The following is an 18,532-nucleotide window of genomic DNA, read 5'->3' on the forward strand; positions in this document are numbered from 1 at the left end:
GGGGAGGAGGGAGCCCAGCAGGGACTGTGCTTGTGGGTTCCTGTCTGCAGGCAGATCTTCACTTGGATGGCCTTGAAGCATCCCTCTTGAGACCCAGGGATGGGCTGCTACAGGGATGGATAAGTCCAGCCTCCCTCAGTCCCATAAATAAAGGGAAAGAAGCAAAGCTGAAAAGAGACGGCTTTCTGGACGCAGCAGGGAGCTCCAGTTTTCTTTCCCCTTCATTAAATACTGTGTTTTCCTCTAATGAAGGGGCCATCCAGAGCAATAATGAAACTCTTCTCACATCTCAGTGCCTCAAATGCCACTTCCTCTTCCCGCGCTGAGAAGAACCCAGGCTTCAGCAGCTCCGAGGGTGGGCTCCTTGCTGCTGCCTCGCTGTTTCTCTAGCAAAATAAAAGCAAAATTAGTTCCCCTCCAAGAACTGCAAAGCACCCGTGCAGGGGGTTGTTTCATTCATCCTTTCTCCTCCTACATCAATAATGCCTTAATCTCCTCCCTGCTGGGCTCTGCCGTGTGCTGCCTCGATGGAGAAGGGCAGCATGGTGCTCCTGCAGGGCTCTAGGGCTGCCTTTTCCACACACAGCTGCTCTGCCACCGTCCATGTAACCCAGCCGGGAGTCACCACTGGGACACACACAAATCTGACTGGCTGTGCTTCACCTAAGGTGTTGGTTTGGGGTGTGTTTCTATAGGGCATGTCGTACCCAGGTATAGGGAAATCTTACATTTCCTGGATTACCTGGGACTCCTGGTGACACCTGAGCAGCTCAGCTCTCCACAGCACCAACAAATGTCCCCTCTTCATGTCAGGGGTGATTTTGTCCCCTCAAAGCTAAGAGCATCCTCACTCCTTTTAGAGTTACAGCAGCTGGTGCCTGCCTCCTGAGAGCTTCTGGGAGCCGCAGAAAATATGAACAAAAGCGATGTGATGAGCCAGAGGGTGCTTCAGGAAGAATAAGTGCCAGGTATCTCCTCAGCTCCAGGCATCCCATCAGCTCCAGGCATTTGCCCCTCAGATATTCTTGATTTTGCTCAGGATGGGGCAGCCCCTCTGCTGTGAGGATGGGCAGGGATGGCAGCAGATCCAGGAGTGACTGTGCAGACACAGCTGATGGCCTGTGAGTGTCTCCTCATCTATCATCAACACGAAGTTCAATTACAGCCTATTGGGGTTTTCTCGATTTGCCAGTTAATTAATAAAATCTGCATCGCAGATGAGTTCTATTTACATAAGAGCTGAAGGAGGCAAGTCTTCATCTTAATAGCAGTGCATATTCAGATGTGAGATTAACTCATTGCTCTCTGCTTCAAATTGTTATTTACTTGGTTGTGTTTTAAAGATTAATCTAGATTTCCACTTTCTTATAGTGAAAGAGGCAGTAATGGGATGTTTGTTTTCTTGAGCCCTGGTTGTTTTATTGAAACAACTTCCAATAAGCTGCAAAATTGGTTCTGTGTGAAGGGAGGACCCCCTGGCTAGAACAAGAGATGCCTGAAGGGACAATGACAGAGACCTCTCATATCATGGACAGTAGGGAGCTGTGAGGGAATGATTGCTGCTCTTTCCTCATAACTAGGTATTTCTGAAAGCAGGCAAGCACTAGATTTGATACAGACAGAAGCAAGTCCCTTTTGCATTTCCATGGAGTGTGATTGATAATTGACAATGCATTGGTGAATGTTAAACTCCATAAGCTGAGTATGGCTTCGAAGTGATGAAGACCCTTGAACCACAGACCACCAAAGATGGAAAGAGTGGGCCAAGACCACTTTGTATGTGCCCTATTGCCCTGGATTTCTTTGCATGTGCTGCAGCCCCTGAACAAGCTGGGTGAGCCACTGGGATAAGCCATAAAGCCATTTCTACAGCAATTTGGCTGATAATTTGAAGAAAAGGAAATATGGGGCCCTTTGCTTCTACAGTTGCTAGAAATCAAGAAGATATGTCTGAGGAGAAGAGTACCTAGGAACGTCCTGAGTGGTGATGGGTTTTGATCTGCCTTCACAATTGTCATGAGCAACATTTTAAGGTGACCATGCCACTAGCCAGCCCACTACAAAGATTAACACAGTTCAGGAGAAAGCTTCCCTTTGGCAATAACCCACATCTGACCTTTGCTACTGCCTCAGCATTGTCCTTGTCTGATGAGCTGCTTGAAGGACTGAAGAATTAAGAGGTTGTGGCAGTGCCAAAAGAAATTAGGGAATGTGATTGGGAAGGAAACCTGGGAAATGAACCTTGCTTTTTAATCAACGTACCAAGCAAAGCAGGGCTAATCAGCATTAATCAAGTGGAGCGCTGTTGTTAGATGGAGGCCCTGCTTTAGAATAGGGGGCTCTCCTAATGACCCAGAAAAAGCAGGAGAGCCTTTCTAGCTAGAATTCCCTTGCCCAAGACAGTGATTGATCTGCTGATTAGGTATTGATCTGCTTTCCCAAGTGCACAGCAGCTCGGGCTCTGCATCATTTCTTCTTTTTGCAATGGAAGTGCCTGGTGGCCTCCCCTGGAAGTGACTCACATGGCAGCAACCACCAGTCAGGCAATAAAACAGCATCCAGTGGGAGCGAGGCATTTTTGTTTTCATTATTCAGACAGCATGTGGGTGTGTGGCTCTGCCCCAGCAGCAGCTGTCATCTCATAGGCAGTACCTGCACTCTGCTGGAGCAGGAATTCCCTTGGAGAACAGCCACCACCCCACAGAGATGCCCAGGTGGTGTGGGAGAGGCTGAACACAGCCATGCTGAAACCATTTCCCTCAGAGCTGCTTTCAGCTCAGCTCTTCCTGAGCCCAGGTTGGACTCCTGCAACCTGAGCTGCAGCTGAACAGGGGGGACAGACAGGAACCTCCTGTTAGCCCCAGGGTGTAGAGACTGCCCCAGAGGGGCCATGGTGGCCATATCCACACCAGGCCTGGGAGAGCCAGGGCACAGGCCCACAGTGGTCTGCCCTCTTCCATCACTAGCACGCTCCCAGTTAACATCCTCTGGCCAGTGGCTCAGCCCAGCCATGGGGACAGGCAGGCCAGGACCCCTTCCTGTGTGACAATATGGGTGAAATCACCTGGCTCTGAGAGAGCTTTTGGCTTGACCCTCGGATGGGGGCTGTACCATGGCCACTGGCCAGCAACCAGGCCTGTTTTATTTGGGTAGCTGCAGATCAAGGGGCTTTTGTGCTGGATGGTCTCCTCCTGCATAGTGGGAGTCATTGCCAGGTAAAACAGTGGGAAACTGAGGCACAAACCAGTTAAAGGACTTGCCTGCAGTCAGCAGCAGGAGTAGGATCTCAGGCTTTTGAAGACGTGTCACATCCCTCTCCACACGTAACAGGAACCTCCAAGAGTGGATTTCACCTTCTGAGGTGATATTCCATGCTGCCTTTCAGTGAGTGATGGGGGTGGTATCTCTTTCACTTCCACAATTAATTGTTTACAAATGATTACTGTCAGTGCTGCTGGGCCTGGCCGTGTGGGTGATAACCTGGAGGGTGAGTGCAGTGGGGAGGCTGAGACATGCTCTGCTTTCCAGATGAGGCAGCTGTAATTTCTGGAGCCCTTGTTTCACTCCATTAGGAAAATTTTCCCCCTGCCTTGCTGTCCCTGATGTTTGAAGTGCCAGGAATGAAAGCAAAGGCAAGTCAATCAGATGAGCAGAGGCCTACTGGAGATAATTGCCAGGCTCTCTCCCAGACAGCTGAGTCAGCTGGGGAGAGGAACATCATAGAAGTGATGTCACCAATTCCTCTGTGATCTCTCCTTCTTCCTGAGCAGAAATGGTCTGAAAAACAGCTTCTGAAAAAGCCATGGGGAAAAAACAAAGTTGGTCTTAAGGGAGTTGGGCAGATGGGCCCATCATCTGCCAGAGAGGAAAGGGAGGGCTGTCTGGGCAGTGTGAGCAACCATGGATGTGCTCAGGAGGCTTTTGAAAGGAATTGATGGGGAAGTCAACTTTGGGCTCTTTGCAGTGGAACACAGCAGGAGAATGAACAGCAATGGACATCCTGTGGAACAAGAGAGGTTCAGGCTGGTTATGTGCACATCCTCCTTATACAACACAAACTTTTCATGTGAGGGCAGTCAAACAGTGGGACAGGTGCCCCACTGTGAAGGCTGTGCAGTCTTGGCCTTTGGAGAATTTTAAGCCCCAGTCAAAGCCCTGAACAACCTGGTCTCACCTCAGAGCTGACCTTGCTTTGGGCAGGAAGTTGGACCTAAAGACCTCCTGAGCTGCCTTTCCACTCAAATTGTCCTATGGCCTTAGGAACACATCCTTGTTGGAGCCTGAGGGGACAGGGAAAGAGGAGGTTCAGAGACTGAGGCTGTACACCTTCAAAGAAAACCCTTCCAGAAATATGGGAAGGTAAATACAGAGATGCCTTGACATGGAAAAGTGCTTTTACTCTTCACTGAAGGTTTCTTGGAACAGACTGGATGAATGTGGATCAGGCCCATGTGGGCAAACTTAATGTGACCTTGTGTGCCTTCACGTGTGAACCTTGGTCTCTGAGGTGACAGTCCTGATCTCCTGCCACCCAGCACAATCAGCATTGCCAGAGCTTTCCAGCAACATTCCCAGTACTTTGTAGGAATCTCCATTTCATTTCTTGACATTATCCTGGGTTCTTTCCAGGAATTTTCCTCATTTCTTTTCAACAATTTCCACATTGCCTTCTAGAAATGTCCCAACACATTTTCCAGGAATGCCCCATTGATTTATAGAAATTTTGAAGCAATTTCAGCAACAATTTTTTTTCTTTCTAGGAATTTCTGCTTTTTTTCTGAATGTTCTGCAGTGCTTTTTGGGAAAGTATCATAAGTTTTCTCTGAATTTTCCAGAGTTTCCATAAGTTTTCTCTGAATTTTCTTTCTAAGAAGAAAATGTTGCGAAAATGTTGCAAAAATATTGCTTTCTGGAAAGTTCTCAGGTTGTTTTCCATTAATTTTCTCCTTGCCTTCTAGGATTGTCTCCAGTTGGTTTCTAGGATTTTCACATTTGACCTTAGAAAGTTCCCTGCTTTTTCTAGACATTTTACCACAGGAGCTACTTTCCAGAAATTTCTTCTCTGCTTCATAGAAATGTCCCAGGATGTTTTCCAATAACTTTCCTTTTCCTAAAATTTCTCCTTTGATTTCTTTTGAATTTTATCAGGATGCTTCCAAGGAATTTTTTTCGGTTCCTTCCAAGGAATATTTCCATATAATTTCTAGAAATTCTCATATTACTTTCCAGGATTTCTTGCCTTTCTTCCCAGAAATTTCCACATTGCTTGCTAGAAATCTCCCCTTTGCTTTTCCATGTCAGTGTTGTTTTCAAGCCATTTCTTGTTTTGCTTTCTAGAAATGTCCTCGAATGGTTATCAGGAACTTTGCAAATACTTTTCCAGTTTCTTCTAGGATTATTTGTAGAAAAAAAAAATCTGTTTTCTAGGAAATTCTTTTCCTTCTAGGAATTTTGTCACTTCATAGGATTTTGCCTGTATGCCTTCTAGTAATTCTAAAAATCCCTTTTTGTTTTGTTTTACTAGATCCCTTCCCCCTTTTTGAGGCTATTTTCCCAATATTTGTGTGGGGAAGTGGCTGAGGTGGCTCCGTGGAGCCAACTTTGCATTTTTTTTCCTCTGCTAACTCTTGTGTGGAAGTGAGCTTGTGTACAACAAGCTCACTTTCTTTCTGCCACTGCTGCCTTCGGCCTCTCTCCTGTTCCTCAGTGAACACAGATCTGCTGCTTGCTCAGGAATCTGACAATGCCTGAGGCCCCTGGCAATAACTCAGGTGACAAAGCATCGTTTGTGAACATGGTTCTTGGGGTTCCAAGCTGCTGCTGTGAAAAGCAACACCATCCTCTGCTCTGCCTTAGCAATTGAACCAGTGCTGAGGGGGTCTCTCTTCTTGCACACAAAGCAAAGGTGGTTATTTATCACTTCAGTTGTGTCCAAGCTGCCCAGGTGGAGTGGTCATAAAACATGCTGGGTCAGCAGTGTGGATGATGAGGGAACCACCAGTTCCTGTGCAATAGGGTCCCATTAATCTCCTACAGAGTTAATGCAGCTTCCATGTAATGCCTGCGGATGAAAGATGGGCTGGAGATTTCAAGTCATTAGTGAAATCCTGGTGTTATAAAAGGCAGATGCCAGTGAGGAATACAGAACTCATCCTATAGTTTCAATCCTTTGATGTGATGGTGATTTAGTGAGTGACCTTGGTTATGACCTTGGTTTCCAACCAGCTTTGGGCCTTACCTTTCTCCTTGTCTCTATTTGTGTCTAAAAGGTAGCAGATCTATTGAAAACTTTTTTCTTGGGTAAAAAAAGAACAGCTTTGACAAATGTCTTGGTTTAAAAAAGAGCCTTCAAATTCTTGAAAAGTCTCCCTTGGCAAGCAAGATTTTTAGTTTTCTAATTTGTAATGCCCTTGTTCTGCGATTTAAGCTGATTATTAACAGCATGTTTAGAAGCTACTGAAACAAAACATTTTAATTGACCCAAACCAGGTGGCTTTATGTCTGTTTAGTTTCACAGGTGCTTGGGATTTTGATCTTCAGCTGGAATGGGAGAGGAAAAAAGAAATCTCCAGGAGCTTTGTGAGGTAAACCCTTTTCCCAGCACTAGTATATGGAAGAAAGCCTCGTGTCTTTGCATCTTTGCCTGTTGCTGGGCTCAGTAAAGCTCTTCTCTTCCAGCTAAGTAAGAAAGCAGCTCTCAGCTTGCTGTTGTCTTGCAAGCAAAGACACTCAGAGGTGACCTGAATGAAGCCATGCTCACATCTCTTTCAGCTGCTCTGCTGGCAGGTGACATCCCCCAGTGTAGCAGGCAGGTATGCGGAAGAAACCGCGTTATGCCCTGAAAGGTTCCTAACCTGGATTTCCGAGGTTGCTGTGGCTGTTTCCTCTGTGGGGAAAAGAGATAAAAGCCTGTCTTGCCCTTGCCCTGCAGGTGCCTGCCCAGCTCCCTGGCAGGCTCACATTGAAGAGTGCAGAGTCCCTGTGCAGCAGGAGCAGGTGACCTTTTGTTGTGCCCAGCCAAGTGTGTGCAGCGCGGCTCTCGGGGCCAGCGTGGCAGATGTAAACACGCAGCTCATCTGAATGCTGAGCCCTCCTTGACGAGGCAGAGCACTCGGGCATGCTAAGGGGCAGATATTTGTTTTCCACAGCCCACCCTAAGCTTTCCACTTAGCCAGGGAGATGGTGGTGAAGGGATCTTCCTTAGAAGCAGTCTCACTGCCTGTGCTGTCCTGTGCCCTCTGCCATGGGGTGGTACAAGGTGCAGCTCTTTCCTCTACAGTACTCTGGAGGGAAATACCACCAGCCCCAGCATGTGAACACACACCTGACTGAGGAAAGTCAGGTCTGCAGAGCAGTGTTTGGTGCAGATGTGCTGTGCTGGAGTGCCAGGAGAGCTGGGTAACTGCAGCAGGGAGGTTTATGGTTCTTTGAGCACCTGATCTTGGCAGTGCACTGGGATATCCACCGGGGAATATCAGCTGGGGCCATTCCTTGAGCTGGTGGCACTCCTGGAGGAGATTCAGATAGGACTTTGACTTGATATTGGACACAATGGGTGGTATAGCAGGTCTGTCAACGTGCCAGCTTTCTGCTAAGGTCATCCAGAATCTATTTAGCATAATTTGGCATTTCATAACTCTTAAAATTCTTTCCTATGGTTCTCTAAATGGCATGTAGAAACAAAGACTTTGGAAGGAGGAAATAATAATAATAATACTAAAAAGGGCAAGTTAACAACCTTTTAACAAAAATTATGCACAGGGCTGCATGGCAGAGGGAGATATTCATCCCCCAACTGCTTCACTTAATATGGAAATAAAGGGCAATTGATCAGAGCCAGTCACCCCCACAGCGCTGAGCAAGGAAAGGCCAGGCTGACAGTGTGGGGGAAGACACAACAGAAAGAGGCAGCTCTAAATGTTTCATTTTCATGTTCTCCCCCTGTAGCCCTTTCTGCCTTTTATGTAGTGCCTCTTCTCTTCCAGGTCTGCTCAGGGAACTGGCACTGGCCTGGGGATGTGCATCTGGCTGGGGAGGGGCTGTGGGGCTGCACGTGAGCTTGCAGCTTGTGGGCCAGGAGCTCACAGCCAGAAACCTGGCACAGGACCCCTGTCCCATTAAAAACTAGTGCTCCTCATCAATCTGCTCTTCACCTGAGACCAAAGTGCCCTGACCCCAGAGGGCTTTCTCCTTGAAGCACAGCTTTGTATTTCATCAGTTGCTTTCAGACAATTTCAAATTTTTGGGATCTCTCTGTGAGGTGACAACTCAAGGTCATGTTTTCAAACCTTCGTGGCCCCAGAGGGAAGCTTCCAAGCCAAATTATTGACTTCAGCAATGCCCATGCCAGTTATGAGCATCCTCTTGAGTGTCCTGTGCTTGGGGCAGCTTTGTAGCCCAGCCAAGGGCAGAGGTGACAGTGCTTAGCAGAAGCTTGACATCAGCTTAGATAATGGGATTATCTTCGGATGTAGAGGAGAGGGAAGATGAATGGGAAGATCAGAGCAAGAATGAAGGGGGAGAGGGAGGGCTGTGTGCTGTCTCAGGGGAACCTGTCCCCAGGGACTGGCTACACCCTGGGGTAGTGAACCAGTCCTGCTGTCACACAGCTCCCCATTGCTGCTGTGGGTCCATCTCTGGGACTCCCTCCCTGAGAAGTGAGCTGCTGGCAGGCAAGCACTTTGTAAGAGGGCCAGAGAAATGTGCTCTGCTCTGTCTCTAGAGGCTGTGAGATACAGCCAAGGTGTTAGAAGGACACAGTCCCATGGTTCCTCTCCTCTCTGCCACTGACAGTCCCTGTGGCCTCTGGAAACTCACTTCCCATTTTCTGAGCCTTGATTTCACCAGCCTGAAAAACAATGCTGATTATTCCCCTTTCCTCTGATTTCCTGGCTGATTTCTACCAGTTTTCAAGGAGGTAAATTTGACATAGGAAATAAAGACTTTTTTTTAACTGCATAGCAGCAGCAGGGCAAAGTTTATCTAATTCAGGAGGCCAGGAGGAGGATGACAGGCAGACAGCTGAGGAGAAGCAGGTCAGAGTATCAAACTGTGAATGACCTTGTTTTTTTTCCCTTCCCTGTTCCTTAATCCAGGGTATTAGTTCTTCTGCTTGGGGCACAGGTGATTATTTCCAAAAACCCCAGTCTTTTGGAAAGGAGCAAAATATTTTCATCAAACAGGGAAATGCTCATGAGAAGAGCATGAAACATGTGAACAGCACAGAAACCAGGGGTACCAACTTGTCAGGTTCAAGCAAGCTGAGAGTATTGGGGAGTGATGTGAGACAGAGTGAGTTCAGGGGACTTGCTGCTGTGCTTCATGCCTGGATGCCCAGCTCGCACCCAACTTCAAAACCTCCCACTGCTGCTGCTGCTAGCATTGCTCCTGCAGCTTGTGTGGAGACCAGTGCATCAGCTCTGGGATGAGGAGATCTTTGTGTCAGGGGTGATTTAAGTGATGAGTTTTGTTAAGGTGATGAATGGGGGTGGGCTTGTTTCCATTTTGCCTTAGTTGACAGGAGGCAGATGGTGAGTGAAAAGCAACTGGTTGTTGACTGTGATTGCTGTGGAAATGTTCAGCTCAGTTGTTCAAGAAGCTTCAGCTGCAGTGCCAATGTCTCCCTTCATTTACAAACAATGCAAACTTTTGCAGCCATTTGGGTCATGGGAATGAGCAGAATTCAGTGACACCTGACCCAAGAGGAGCCTGGTGTGATCAGCAATATGAGCAAAAGAGCCATCTTTTCCACCTGAAAATAGATCACATTTGATCTGAACTCTGGTGGCACACCACAGTGTCCCCGTGGAGCTTCAAATCAGAAGATCACTTCCATGTAATTTTTAATATCTTTTTGCAGAAGTGGCAGCTTCTGGGCAGAGCAGAAATCCATCCAGACTCCACCCACAGAGCAGCTCCTGTGGCCTGAGCAAATTCCCTTTGAACTGCTCACAAGACTGTATCTGCAAGGAGAACAAACACTCCAGCTGCAGACATGAGGGAAAGTACAAAATTACTCAAGGCCCAGTTGAAGGTGTTCTGTGCATGTTCAGTGGCAAAGCTGACACATGAGTGATTCCAGGAGCTGGGCCATGACAGACTAAGCTCACCTGGCAGAGGAGCCATGGTGGGCAGGGATCAAACAGCTCAAAAAAGGCTTGCAGGGCTCTGACCATGCCCAGGCTTTGCTTTATGCTCATGCTGAAGGACAGAGGTTATCTGCCAGCAGTTCCTGGGAGGTTTGGTCTCAGGAAAACGAATGGGCTGGTGTTGGTAAGCAAGAAAATCAGCCCCTGGCTCTAACATTCACGCCATGCAAAATATCCTCTTTTTTTTTTTTCCCTGAAAGAGGTGAGGTGGGTGTTGATCTCCCTTTCCAAGTAATAAGTGACAGAATGAGAGGAAGTGCCTCAAGTTGTGCCAGCAAACGGGAGCCCAAGGAAGTGGGAGCTTCAGCTAGTGAAAAGTGTAGACTGGCTCTCCAACTACCAAATAAACGTATGGATGGAAATTGAATGCAAAAGGGGATGATAATTTGAATCCAACCAGCCTGTGGACGGTGTTATAAGTAATCTTTTCACTTTCATCCCACTGGTTTTCTGACATGGTTAGGAAGATGGGGCCCTACCCCAAAGCAAAGACAGCCAGGAATGTAGAGGGGCTTGTATGAAGCATAATCAGTTTTTGTCTCCCACTGAAACCTTGTTTGGAGGGGTCATTAAACAAAGAACTGGAGGGAGACACGACTTTTGCATGGCTCCTCACGGCCATTTTGAAGATGATGATGCACTCACCAGCACAGGGATGGCTCCACACTGCTTTTGATCTAGGGATCTTCTGCTCAGGTGTAAACTCAGCCTAAGCCAGGGAGCAGAGATGTCTCCAAGCTGGGATGGCAGACCACCAGAGACTAACACTGCACAAATCAGTTCCTAAAGCCAAAAAATGCATTGCCTTAATCAGAACAACACAGTGCATGTGTAAGGAAATTAAGCTGTTTATTATTCATCTTATTTAAGGGAGGGGACAATGGTGGAAGAGGGACACCGAGTCTGACTGTGCAGGGAGAAGAGCCCAGTCTGACCAAGAGGCACGGAAAAACCACGGACATGGGCCATGGCTCAGGCTAAGCAGCATCTCAGGGGAGGAACAAGGGGTGCAAAAGGCCAGCAGGGCAGCTGCTCTGAGCCAGTCTGCCCACAAAGCCATAATGCAGCTTAGTGGTGCCATCCCAAAATAGCCTCCTTGTCCGGCGAGAAACGCTCTCCAAATCGGCCGCCGCGTTTATTTAAGGAGACACTAATTTCCTTCAGCCCGGCTTCCCTGGCTGCAGTGACCAAATAATCACCTGTCAAATGGCTTACACGGTGACAGACTGGAGGAGGGAGCACACAGCAACAAGGAATCATCGCTCCAGGTGATTTTTAATATCCAAGAGGCAGTGGCAGACAGGAAGGTGATGGAAAAGTGTGGGCAGTGGCAACACATCTGTCAGGAGCTGCCTGTCCTGCAGGCAGACAGATGGGCTTTTCAGCACGTTTCATCAGCAGAGCAACCTGCTATATGGCATGAAAGGGGAGAGAAGAGCCAAAGGGTGAAGACCTGTCCAAGGGGGATAGGGCACCAGAGTGCTCCTGCAGTCAATGGGGACTCAAAGAGGCTGTTTGATCACTTCTTATGAAGAGATTGGCAGGAATTGGGCTGGATGGAGCCCAAATAATGATAAACTTTAGCTAGGTTTGTGTAAGGAGGGTCAGGATGTTTGGGCAGTGCTTCTGGGCTGGGGTACAGAGCCTCTCTGCCCTCTTTGGTGACAGGGGTAGCAGGAGGGGACCTTCAGAGTGTGAAGATCTGCTCATGAATATATTGGTTTCTTGCTATTAGGAGCTATTTTACATAGCCAGCAAGAGAACTGGGATTAACTGACTCCCACATAGGCTCAGTAATACCTTCCTTACCTTCAGGTGCTCCTTTGGGAGCTTTGCTCCAGCCTGCACGTCTGGGTGGCTTTGAGGATCTTGCACCCCAAGCTCCAGTACTGAACTGTCCTTGCAGTGCAGTGCAAGGTGCTGCTCCCAGGGTCCTAATAGCACCTGCTTCCCTAATCCACAGTCTCAGCTGTGTAAGGCAAGAGGGCTGTGAAGGCAAAGTTCCCTGGACAGTCCCAGTCAGATGCTGTGTTTGCTGCTTGTACCATGCTCAGCAGACAAGCAGTGTGTTTTGTCATACAGGCTGTCCAGGACAGGGCCCACTGGGAGCATCTGAACATTGGCTTTTACTGCAGCTGAGAGAAAGCGTTGCCCTGAATCCCCAAATCCAGTGTTTTGTTTCAAACAGTGGCTCAGCCACAGTAAATGTCTAGTTACTCATTGCCATGGCATCCCCTGGGCTGAATTTGGCTGGCAAATATCAGAATGACCAGTTCTAGTGAGATATTCTTCCAGAAACATATCCCACTTTTCTTTTTTTTTTTTTTTTTTGAGTGAACACCTCCATTTTTGTCATGACTTTTGGAGATTGCAGCTAAAATTTATTTCTTTTTCCCTTTCCAACCATCCAGGGAAATATGTTCACATTTCAGGGCTGAATGTACCTTGGAAACAGATTTTCTATTTCATTACTCTACTCAGCACCTCTGAGAAGGTATGATAAGAAGTGAATTCTTCCCTCGCTCTTATTTCTGGCAGGCAATATGATATATTAAAAAAATCTGGGAACACCCCTTGCTACTTTAGATTTATTTTTACTTGTCTCTCTGGGCCTGAGTTATCACTTTGCCTTAACTGGGTTGTCAATGGACCTGACATCAGCACCTGCTCTGCTGCTCCTGCTCAGGTGCTGGGGCTCCCTCCCCCTCTGCTCCCAGCTCGCTTCCCTCAGGAGCATCCGAGCTCTTGGTGCTTTCTGCCACCCAGTCTGCTTTTCTTTCCAGCTGAATTGTGACCAGCAAATGCACAAATATAGATGTTAGCATGACTATTTACTGAAGGGATTAAGTGTCCTTCCACCTCCTCTTTTTTTGGTTACTTCTATCCCATTACCTGATATAGCTCTAGTTAAACCCCTCTCCCCATTAAATGGGTGCTGTCCTGCCCCTCACCTGAGAGCAGGACCTGGACCTTGACCTCCAAAGCTGGTTATCCTTCCTTGGGAGCTGAAAGAACAAGTGTGCTTTTATCTTCCTCCTGATACAAGTCTGAATTATCTTTTTACTCAAATAAAACTTCCCAAACTGTGTGAAACTGTCCCCTGTGTGAAAAGAAAACTGAGCTGGTCTCAGCCAAGAGACTCTCCAGGTGGACTGGTGTCAATATAACAGAGCTTCTTCCATTTGTGTCCTGTTAGTGCCATTAGCATTGAAGAATACTTTTAATTACAGCAGGATCATGCTCCCATGGCCTGCAGACAGATGATCCTAGGGAAGGCCACAGACACTTCACTTTCCCCAAGGGCTCTGACACTGATTTCTCCTCTGGGAAAGGTGTTTTTCCCAAATGCAGGACTTGGGAAATTGGAATGCCTTGTTCCCTGAATATTTGGGGGCTGGATGTGTCCTCCTGGCTCAGAAAGGAATTTTTGCTGAGTTTTGATCTTACTGTGACAAACAGCTCTGGTGCTGCTCTGAGTGCATGGGTGTGTAAATCAGAGAGATTGGGCAGGAATAAAGGAGTTGAAAGATGAATGGAGGGGTGGATGCAGCAGTAGAAAGATGAGTGTGGTGGAGACATACCAAAGTCTTTCAATGTGTTACAGGGTCTCTTGCTCCATTTAAGAGTCTGTTGGCTGGGACTTGGTCTGAGACTCCAGAAGTAACAGGGGGAAAGCTCCTGCCTGACTCCAGCAGGATTTGTTCAGCTGCCATCACTGTATCTTTGTATTTCTCTGTGTATATCCCAATCCTGCTGCCTGTAACAGGATCTGACCAAGGGGAGGGTGTTCTGACCCCGAGCAGGGCACACATTCCTCCCCAAAGAACCTGCCTTTCTCTCAGGTCTATTTCTGTCCTCCAGTGTCCTTTCATCCCCACTTCCAGGGGATGCTCTGACTCTGTTTTCTGCTCTTCTTCTTTTTTTTTTTTTTTCTCCTTGGTGTTAAATAAGCATTTTACTTTAAAGTGAGAAGACAGGGGTGAGCTGAAAGGTTAAACCAGTGACTCTGGCACCTAGTGAGAAACCCATTCCCATTCACACTGGGGAGTGTATTATTTTGACAGTTGTTCCAGGTTGCTTCACTTCCTCATTCCCTTTGGGGAGCTGGCAATATTATTAGATTTGCATCTGGTTTACAGATGATTTTGCACATCTTCCCCCTGGTGCCTGTCTCAGAAGGCTCTTCACAGCCCCCAGCTCACAGTGTGACAGGAGGGACCGTGCACTGTGTGGTGCCACCTGACAGTCAGGGGGCTCAGGGTCACCAGCTCCAGGCCCTTTCTGCTGTTTGGGGTGTCTGACATGGGGAAAGAGAGGGATGATCCTAAGCACCAGTCCCAGGCTGGAGCCCAGCTCTAGGCAGTGGATCCAAAAGCTCTTGAGGAGACCTGGGCATCTCCTCAGAGTTGTGTTTGAGTTCAGACACCACTGCCAGCAGGTTTTTGATTGTGGGGGGGGGGGGGGGGGGGGGACAGGACTTTTGGAAGGGTTTAGGTGACCCAGTTGTTGGAGAAGGCAAATTCTGGGAAACAATTCTGGGGAGAGGCATATGACAAATGACAGCAGACACGAAGTGCCACAGTGTTCATCCTAGGGGCAGCTGGTGGCAGGCTGGTTTCTGTGCATCCTGGGCTCAAATTCATTCTGAAAGCATCTCCTTGGAGCTGACATCAGAGATGCTCGTGAGACAGGGACTGCTGGCACTACATCTGAGCCCTGTCACCCACCAGGAAGTGGGGTGACCTCCCAGCCTGACTGGGGACAGAAAGTGGCTGCTGGTCCTACCCTGCCTACTCATGAGGGTGAGGAAATGTCACCTCCACCCTGTGCCCATGCCAAGGCTCCAGCCATCCAGGGAGTGCTTCTGGGCTCTGCAGCCTCTGTGGTGTGCCTTGTGGTGCAGAAAGCTTCTCTTCCTGATCACCAGGCTTTAACAGGGCTGGAGCTTTCCTCCCTTGGGCTCTCAGCTGTTCAGGCCACTCAGGGCAGTGTGGAAATCACAATCTGTGCTCTCCTGTTCCCAGCTGACCACTTTAGAGGCTGGTGCAGATGTGCAGCTGCAGCTTTTTCAAGGCAGACTCTCCCCCAGTGTCTCTTATTTGCACCCAGTGGAGTTTATTGCTCACAGGCTCTCAGCTCTTAGACTTTGCTCTGATTTTCCTCTCCACAACCCCCCACTGGGTGCTTTCTGGTCCCTCCCCAGCTCACTCTGTAATCAGATCAGCTCCCTGCAGGGATCCATGGAGGGACACTCATTCTCAGTGTCTCACTGATTGGGTTTGTTTCAACACAGGCTGATTGTGAAGAGGTGTTCTCAGGGCTGTGTGGGTAGCTCAGCCTTTGGAAAAGGAAACGCCCTGCTACTTCAGCAGTTAATGATGGCCCTTTGCTGATGAGCCCTGGCTGAGCTTTGCACAGAGGTTTTTCTTTGGAAGGTTTTTATTCCAGGTGGTGTGGGTCAGTATTTTGGTTTTGGTTTTTGTTTTTTGGGGGTTTTTTGGTGTGTGTGTGTGTATGTAATCTGTATTTTTCTATTCCCTCTCCTGTCTGAGGCTGCAGGAGGAAACAAGAAAAATATTTGACCTGCAGCCAAATATCTTAGCTTGACTTCCATGGTCAGATTCTTCCTTTTGGAAGATGTGTGCCTGGGGCCGACTTCCTGTTTTCCTGGTTGGTACCTTGCATTTTGAAATGGCTCTCACCTGGATCAGAGTTGGGTACCTTTTTAATGATTCTGCAGGTTTGTTCAGAGCTCATCTGGTGTAAGAGGTTTCAATTATCCATCTGCATCTTGCCTCTGGTCCTCTGCATTTCCTGTCCCAGTCACACTCCCATCTGCCATGCAGAAGCACCACGCAGTGATGACAGCAGAGCTCAGGCATGAGCCCAAGCTCCAGCTGGGTAGAAGTTTTCTGGCAGGGTGGTTGAGCTCGAGATCCCACCTCAAGGCTGGAAAATGTCTCTTGGTGTTCCCTGTGTCAGGCACGATTCTTCGTGCACTGGAAACCTTTTGGTTTTGTAGAGGGCTGTGGAAACTCAGTTTCCAGCTTTTCCCAAAATTAGGATGTGTTCATTAAATCAGGCTGTGCTCCCTGCTCAGTCTCCAGACGATTGCATTCCCCTCATGGGCTTTCCTGTTGTTTAAACCAATAGTCCAGGCCTTCTCCCAGTGAGCTCAGTCTCCTTTCTGCTGTTTCTATAGCAACGTCTTATCCTAAAGGAGCCTGAAATCCCTTTGTAAACACAGCTTGAGGATATGCCCACAACCTGCAGGAGGGACCATGGCAGGTGCCCCAGAGCCCAGGGGGGCACCCAAGAGGAAGTCAAGAGTCATCCTGTGCCACTCTGGTTTTACAGGCAGATTGGAAAGATGTATTTTTGCCAGCCCAGCTGGTGCTTTAATCACTCTGCTGCTGCTCTGCACTCAGAGGGAAAGGGTCAGGAGGAGGCCTGTGGTGCCTGTAAGGGGCTGTGGCTCTGGGCTACCACAGGACCTTCATGGCTCACAGCCCTTGGTCTCCTCCTGGCAGCCCTGCATGTAAGGAAGCCTTGATCCAGCATCCCTGGACAGCGCAGAAGAGATTCAATTTCACAGGGATAGACCACATGGGATACAAGCAGGGCCCAGCCTGCTTTGCCTGGGAGATTGTGAATCCAAGCACAATGTGCCACTGGAATGCAAACAGGGTTAGCAAACTCAAATATGGCCCTATATTTGTGGTGGACCATAAATCCTTGTTGCTCCCCTGGATAAATCCAGCATGGATCACAATTCCTTTGAACACACCTTTGCTGGTGCTCCCAAGCTCCCCAGTGATCCTGAATCTGGCTGAACACTGCCTGACCAGTGTGTGCTGAATGCACTTGCTCATAGTTACTGCTTTGATTTGGCTGTGATGGCACAAAAGGTTTGGTGGCAGTATGAACAGCAGATCAGACAGATCTGCCCTCAGGGATACAGAGCTTCATCTTGCCTTTGGATCCATTTGGGGTCCTTGAGCTCCTAAATGATCCTACGGACTTTACCTACTCAAGGACATTTTTCTACCCTTGCCTGTGGATTTTTGTCCTGAAATTTTCTAGAGGAAATCTCATGGCATAGAGAGGACGTTGTCCTGTCTCATGCCTGGGATAGATAAAGGGGTGGCATAAATTCCTCATGAGGGCTCTGAAAGAAAGTTTCCTGATCCCCATCACCACTAAGGCTGGTAAGCAGTGGATGGACACCCAAAATATGTTTCCAGAATGGGTTTCATGAGCCTGTACAGAGCAACAGGTTTTCCCCAGCATGTAGGCATTCCAAGCCATCTGGAAGCTGAGATCAGTGTTTGATGATGAAAATGTCAGGAAAGCACATCTATAGGGGTGTCAAATTCTGCTGTCCCCAGGCAGGAATGGTTGAACACACATGTGGGTAAGCTGATGGGATCCTTTCAGAGCCACCCTAGAAGAGGTTCCCAGGCACAACCTCTTCTCAACAACTTTGCCCTCAAAGTCCTCCAACACTGACTGTGCTTGACTTCTTATGTGCCAATGGCACATCCTTCTGAGCATGTGCTTCTCCTGTGCCCAGCTCTGTCACAACACCAGTTGTGTGAATGATTCTCAGGATGTGGAAGTCGTGGTTTAGCACTTAATCAATTCCATTAACAGGAGCAGAGGAGTTGGGTAGCAGAGGAGCACAGAATATCTGCGGTGTCAAAACACAAAACAATTGGCATGAAATTATGCTGATTATTCATGTATTAACTGGAAAAAAGACAAGCTCTGGAGGAGGCTCCGATTGCTAATTCCCCTCCTGAGACAGGCACAGAAAGGTCTCTTGGAGCAAAATCCACCACCTGGGAAGCCCTCCCTCAGCCTAAGAGGAGGAACATTAATGATACAAACCCAGAGAACTTGTCCTGGGGTTAGTGTGACTGTTTGGACACGGTGAGGTGGCAGTGTCTTATCACACGCTTTTTTTCCACTTCCCTTCCCAGGGATAAGTCTGTGTGGAAACAAGAAGCTGTCTTGTTGACACTTGGGCACCAGCCCAGACACTGTCACCATCTGTTCAACCCTGGAATGGGGTGGGGAATCTTTGCAGATGGAGGATGAGAGCTGATGGTTAGACATAAACCAAGAGCTGTCTCCTCTGCAGGTGAAAAGATCGTCCTCATGCTAGACTGAAGCATCAGCCCCTGCCAGGCAGCCCTCGCTGCAGGGAGCCTTGTTTGTTCCTGAGATCTCTGCCAGCTGTGAGGTGCTGCAAGGGGAGCAAGGTGGAGAAGACACGGCTGTTGCTGGGAGACAGGGAAAATGACAACGGGAAAAGTCACTTCCCTGCTTTGTTGGTTTTGTTGTGGATTTTCCCCCCCTTCGCAGATTTTCGACTCCCTGTA

Source organism: Agelaius phoeniceus, chromosome 8 (genome assembly GCF_051311805.1).
Source record: "Agelaius phoeniceus isolate bAgePho1 chromosome 8, bAgePho1.hap1, whole genome shotgun sequence".
NCBI lineage: Eukaryota > Metazoa > Chordata > Aves > Passeriformes > Icteridae > Agelaius > Agelaius phoeniceus.